The sequence below is a fragment of the Diplotaxodon limnothrissa genome, linkage group LG10 (genome assembly GCF_057381915.1).
Source record: "Diplotaxodon limnothrissa isolate DT_005_m linkage group LG10, D_limnothrissa_male_GT1.1, whole genome shotgun sequence".
Classification (NCBI taxonomy): Eukaryota; Metazoa; Chordata; class Actinopteri; order Cichliformes; family Cichlidae; genus Diplotaxodon; species Diplotaxodon limnothrissa.
In genome coordinates this window covers 26,880,373-26,886,483 of record NC_140605.1, presented here as the reverse complement: position 1 = coordinate 26,886,483, position 6,111 = coordinate 26,880,373, and the positions used below count along the sequence as shown (strand labels likewise).

Sequence of the window (6,111 nt, the reverse complement as noted above, 5' to 3'; positions counted from 1 at the left end):
AAACCATCCAACTTTCAGCCTGGTGACAAGGTACGGGTTAGGAAGCCGTGGAAGGTAAAGAAAGGCGAGTTAAAGTTTTCCAAACCAAGGACTGTCATGACAAGGAAAGGACCAAACACTTATTTGCTGGATGATGGACGGACCTGGAACGCCTCACACTTATCGGCTCTGTCAGAGCTGAACGCAGGTACTGATTCTGACACAACAATGGACTGTCATAAACCAGGAACTGATCTAGCATCTAACTCTGAGTCTGATAGTAGGCTTAGGCCCACCAGGATGAGGAACCCACCTTGCTGGACCCAAGACTTTGTCATGGGAAAGTGAATGTTACTGAGTAATGTGAAATATGTTAAAAGTGTATTAGGTGACATACATCAGAATGATGAAGTCAGGTTCACATAAGAAATCCTTGTTCAAAGGGGGAGATGTTGTGTCCACACATACTATTGCATTTGTTCTGTAGATGCATTTACCAGAAGCGCTAGAGGGCACTAGTGAGTATGTTGTTCTGGTTGTGGTTTTGAAGAAGAAAAAAAGAAAAATAAAGAAAGGAGTCAACTCCGGTAATCCTCTGTTCCTACCTGCGTGTGTGTGTAATGCTTGCTGAACTAACACCACACAACACACGTCTGCTTTATATGTGACAATTATTTGCTGTCTGATTATATGTTAAGACATATATGTTTCATGAAGTTTCCAAACCCACTCGTCTAAAGTGCAAGTTGGTGGTAAAGCCCAGCACTGTGTCTACACAAAGGCGTGAGGTTTCCATAGTGTAGTGGTCATCACGTCTGCTTTACACGCAGAAGGTCCTGGGTTCAATCCCCAGTGGAACCAGTGTTTTAGACAATACCAAATGGTGTATCTTTGACCTAGTACCACTGACAATCTGTTCCCTGTACATCTTCTCCAGTCCAAAATATTGGTTTGTTCTAAACATTAAAAACACAAGCTTTGTATCCAAAACTACACACAAATCGACGCTCATCTATTTAGGCGTTTAGGACTTTAGGACTCTATTTAGGCATCCAGTCTTTGTTTACTTCATTGGTGGATATGTATATTGGATGGAAAGGATTGTTCCTCGAGGATGTGTAATGTGCTTACACATTAATTAAAAAACAAGGACCTCAAGTGTTATTCAATACGACCAAACCACCTTTAAATTATGTGTATTGAGCCATGTACAGATTTTTAAAGCCATTCATTCAGTGATTTGTCAGCTGTAGTGGTTCCATAGTGTTGTGGTCGTCACGTCTGATTTACCGTACACGTAGGAGGTCCTGGGTTCACTCTCCAGTGGAACCATGCTGTTTCAGATGTCTGCCACATAATAAGTGCATCCATAAAGTTTAAAGTGGGAGTTTGCCCAACCAGTCTACATGTGTTTTGTGGACTTAGAGAAGGCATTTGACCGTGTCCCTCGGGGTGTCCTGTGGGAGGTGCTATGGGAGTATGGGGTGTCTGGCCCATTGCTACGGGCCATTCGATCCCTATACAACCGTTGCAAGAGCTTGGTTCGCATTACCGGCAATAAGTTTGACTCGTTCCCGGTGGGTGATGGGCTCCGCCAGGGCTGCCCTTTGTAATCCGATTCATTCCCCAGTGAACCACTATGTGCTTCAATTCTTGGAGTTTTAGTATTTTCCAAAGATGACCAACAATCTTTGGTTGACTTCACTTGAACTCTTTAATCAAAATCACTTGAAACAATTGACTCAGCCCACCAACTACGTACGAAAATGTTGGCAGCTGGCCTTTTCCCCCACAGAGACTTTTATAGGACACAAAGTTAGCAGTTGGCGTGCCCACGTCCAGATGCCTTCCTAACCGCTCAGCACAGACTATGCTCTTATTTATTTATTTATTTATTTATTTATTAACACATTTCACTGTGTGTTGTACTTGTATGACTATGCATGTGACAAATAAAGAATCTTGAATCTTGAAAGTCTTTCAGCAACCACGGCCATCGCCCCCTGGTGACCATTAAAAGATTGCAGGGTTAAAACTCAGTGAGCACTAATTAAAACAGTGTCTGTAACATGTTTGATGATGACCCCAGATGAAAGCCATAAACTAATATGTGTTAACTAAATAACAAAAGCCATTGTCTATACTACATACTGCATGTAAGTACATCCTCACAGTTGCCAATTTTTTCCCTGAAAAAAAAAAGAGCAGAAAATGTCCTTTGAGGTTGACTTTGATGTTTCGTAATTTCTTTTCTCCCATTGTTTTTATTGTCTCCCAAGCATTTAACGCCTGTTACAAGCACCAATTAATAGGTAGATAAAACAAATTTTTACACTTTCAAAATGATAAATTATCTGCACAACCTTTATGTAAACATCCCAAACAGCAACACACATTGAGGACAAATTGAGGACACCACACCAGAGGAAACATTTCTTTTTAAAGAATGAAAACTGTCAGAAAGCTCAGCACCTGGAGTTGAGTCAGTGCTAACCAACAGCCCCAGATGCTGAATCATCTTTTCACCACAGATATGGACACCAGCCCAGAAGGGTCACCCTTCAAGTCCATCACAGGCTCTCCATCAACGAGGGAACCATATGGAGTTTTTCTCCTGCTGCACATGTTGACACAGTCGAGGTAATGAGTCTCTGTCGATCGTTCCAACACCTCCCCACGGACTCACAAACACGCACAGCTGATGGATGAACTGCAGTGACCAGATGAGCCGTCCAGCAGAAAACATTAGTGGACTCTTGTTTCCTGGTGTCCTAAAATGAAATTCTGAAGAGACAGCTTATGTTTTCAGTACTCTTAAATATCATAATTAGATGTTTTAACTTTATATAGCTGGGATTTACATGCATTAAAAGTCCGCTATCGATATCAATAGCACATACACACAAAATTAGTGGCTCAGGAAATTGAGCAGAGCGACTCGTGATGGGTCAATAAAATGATCTATGCACAGTATAAAAGGACTATGAAAAGATTAAAACAGGAATAAACAAGCCCAGAAATGATGCTACATAAATGCATTTTAGAAACCACAGAGCATTTTCTATATGAATCGAAGATATACTGTATTCAGTATATCTAGGTATGTTTCTTAAATTCTTATTTATGTTACACTTTGGGAAGGCTAACCAAATAAACAGATGACACATTGAATAAACTCAGCTAATAGTTTATTAAGTACCACTTAAGTGCTTGTTGGTGCAAATATCTAGTCAGCCAATCCTATAGAAGCAACACAGGGGATTTAAGCAAGTAGACACGATGAGGAAAACCTGCTGAAGTTGAAACTGAGCATCAGAATGGGGAAAAAAGGGGAATTAGGTGACTATTAATGTCTGCAGTATTTCATAAACTGCTGAAATAATAGGACCCCCCCCCCCCCCCCCCCCCACACACACACACACACACACACACAATCATTTCGAGGAGTTTTTATAGAAGGGTCTAAAAATATTCCGTGAACTGCAGTACCTAATCAAGTGGCTTGTGAGTGTCCGCTGCATGTGCTTTTGGGAATGTTTTGTGGTTGTAACGGCAGCTGTTCTCCACAAAGGGGAGGCAACAGCATCTCTTTCAGAAGAACAAACGGCATGTTTTATTTCTTAAACTTAATTGTGCTCTTTATGATGTGAAAAACACGGCACTGTCATTCCAGTCAGCCCGCTATTTTGTAAAATTCAGGCCAAATATTGTCAGAAAAATATGAGGAGAAAGTCACTTCAAAACAAAAAACAGGAAAAGCCATGAGCTAATGTTGCCAAATCCCGACTCACTGGGATGTTTTGAAATCTTACACTAAATATCCTCTCTACTCTCATCAAAACTCATTACCTCTCCTCATATACATAATCCTCATTAATCCTACTTGTACTCATGAACAACGTGTGAAAAAAAAAGAAAAAAAAACTCTTTGAAATGAGAGTCCGCTTCATTCCAGCTTTGGTGCCGCCAGACAAAAATATCTCAGGAGACCATTAAAAAATGTCAAATTCAATTATGCCTTTCTCTCTTTTGGGACACACACACACACACACACACACACACACACACACACACACACACACACACACACACACACACACACACACACACACACACACACACACACACTTATGTAAAAACTGAATGAAAAGAAGAGGAAGTCCTGAGGGCTTTGAAAGCATGATTGGGAGAAAGCCCTTGTGCTGGTTAGAATAGAAAAGGTGAATAACAGCTCCTGGTAGCCGGCAGCCAGCACAAAGTGGAGTGGAGAGCTTCATTCTCCTTGCCAGAGAGGGAGACCCCTCACGGGGGGTGGGTGAGGGCCCAGAGGGCCCTCAGCAGACCGGGACCTATGCTTAATGAGAAATTCCTGGGGATTTAGAGGGGCGCAGAGGTCTTCATTTTCTCACTGCGCCCACCGTCCCCCGGTAGCCGGGTGGTGAGGTTTCTCTTTCAGCCCTGAAACGTCCCCAGAGGAAGGGAGAATCCCCCCATTCAACACGAGCAGGGCCTGCCTGCCTGCCTGCCTCCTGGATTATGTATATGAGATGTGGGTTGCAAGATCACAACCTGCCACCTCCTGCACACTGCAAAAAATGTCAAGTCATTTAAAAGCTGCACCTGCCCCCATAAGCAGCATCCCGTCTCCGCTAATTAAGATGCTGTATTCACAGTAATGATTGTGAGGCAGGAACAGCAGCGGATGAAATTCCACACACAATAAGTCTAGAAAAAAAAAACACAAGGCATGAGCCAACATTTACATTTAATCCTCCAGGCCAAGATAGCAAGATAGTTATTTTCAAGCATGCAAGTTTTTCTAAATGATATATTTTTCCAGGTACATGTTTGGGATGGTGATTTAAAACAATGAAAATCATCCTATACTGAAGAAGCGGTACAGACAGCAATTGAGTTTAGACACTTTGACAATGATGTCACTTTTCAGCCTCAAAGCAGGAGTGGGGGAGGGGGCATACAGTCTTCCATACGGCAGTAGTTTTATAATAAAACCACTGAATACAATTTTAATTACAGTAACCAAATTGAAAAATTCAACATCCCACAGGAAAACAGTGAAACTCATAGACACACTGTATTATTTCAAGAAAAACAATATTTTACACCTGAGGCACAGCTTCATGACAAACAGTGTAGCCATTGTGTTGCAGTAGTCTCACAAGTTTGCAGATAGCTTGCAAAAGCGGCGCTTCTTAAATCTCTAATGATCCTGGGAAAGGTGTAGCTCTGCGGAAGCATTATGACCTTGTTGTGACAGCAGATAAAACTCCCTCCACAGCTCAGCATAGTGAAGCTTTGTTTGGGAATAAATCTGTGTGGACTGTTTTCAAGTTCTTTATTAATTAGCAGAAAATGAAACCAAAGCAGAAATGTCTCCAAAAAGGACACAGTCCCCCCGGACTCCAATGGTAAAATACCCAACGTAGTTACTGACAGGTGCAAAAAAATCATTTTGCTCTATGTAGGTAAGTATCCCAATTACTGTATAACCCACCGTTGTAAACTGTATTAACTAGTGGGAAGCATCACAGTGGATAAACTGCAGCAAACACAGTGAAAACAACAGAGTTATATTTGATGTTATATGTTTCCATGTGCAACAAATGTCCCATCACTAGAGAAAAAAAAAAATAAAGATCATATAAAGAAATTACATATATTTCATTTTTTAAAAAAAAACAGAACTTCAAACCATTAGTTTTTATGTACGTCCCTGGGACAGCACGTGTGCTGCAGTGTGGGGATTGTTCAGCAGCATAGGAACCTGGCCCCGGACGGGTCAGGAGATAAATCTTCCTTGTGTTGTATGCTTTTTGTCAACATTCTTCTAGCAACAAAATTTTTAAAATTTAGTTTAGTTCTAGTTGATTAAAAGAAAATATTAAAAAATTCTGGGAACTTGCACAACTTTCACTTTCAATTTGTGATTAGAAGTCATCTGAAGATTGCTCAACCTTGAGATATTTGTTTAGTACTGGAGTACATGTGCTGTACTTTGTTTTGTACTGGTGAAGTAGCAAGCATAAAACTTTGTGTTTAAGGTTGGTAAATTTGGCTTTACCAGGTGAGTTCAGTTAGGTCAGGTTGTGACAGGATTGCCAGAAGCATGGT

General features: G+C 41.1%; 1 non-coding gene across 1 annotated transcript; it reads left to right on the top strand.

Annotated features, from left to right (window-relative positions):
• The first annotated feature begins 766 nt into the window (after positions 1 to 766).
• Positions 767 to 840, top strand: trnav-uac (transfer RNA valine (anticodon UAC)). Its single transcript has one exon. It is a non-coding gene; the product is annotated as a tRNA-Val (tRNA).
• The last annotated feature ends 5,271 nt before the right edge of the window (positions 841 to 6,111 follow it).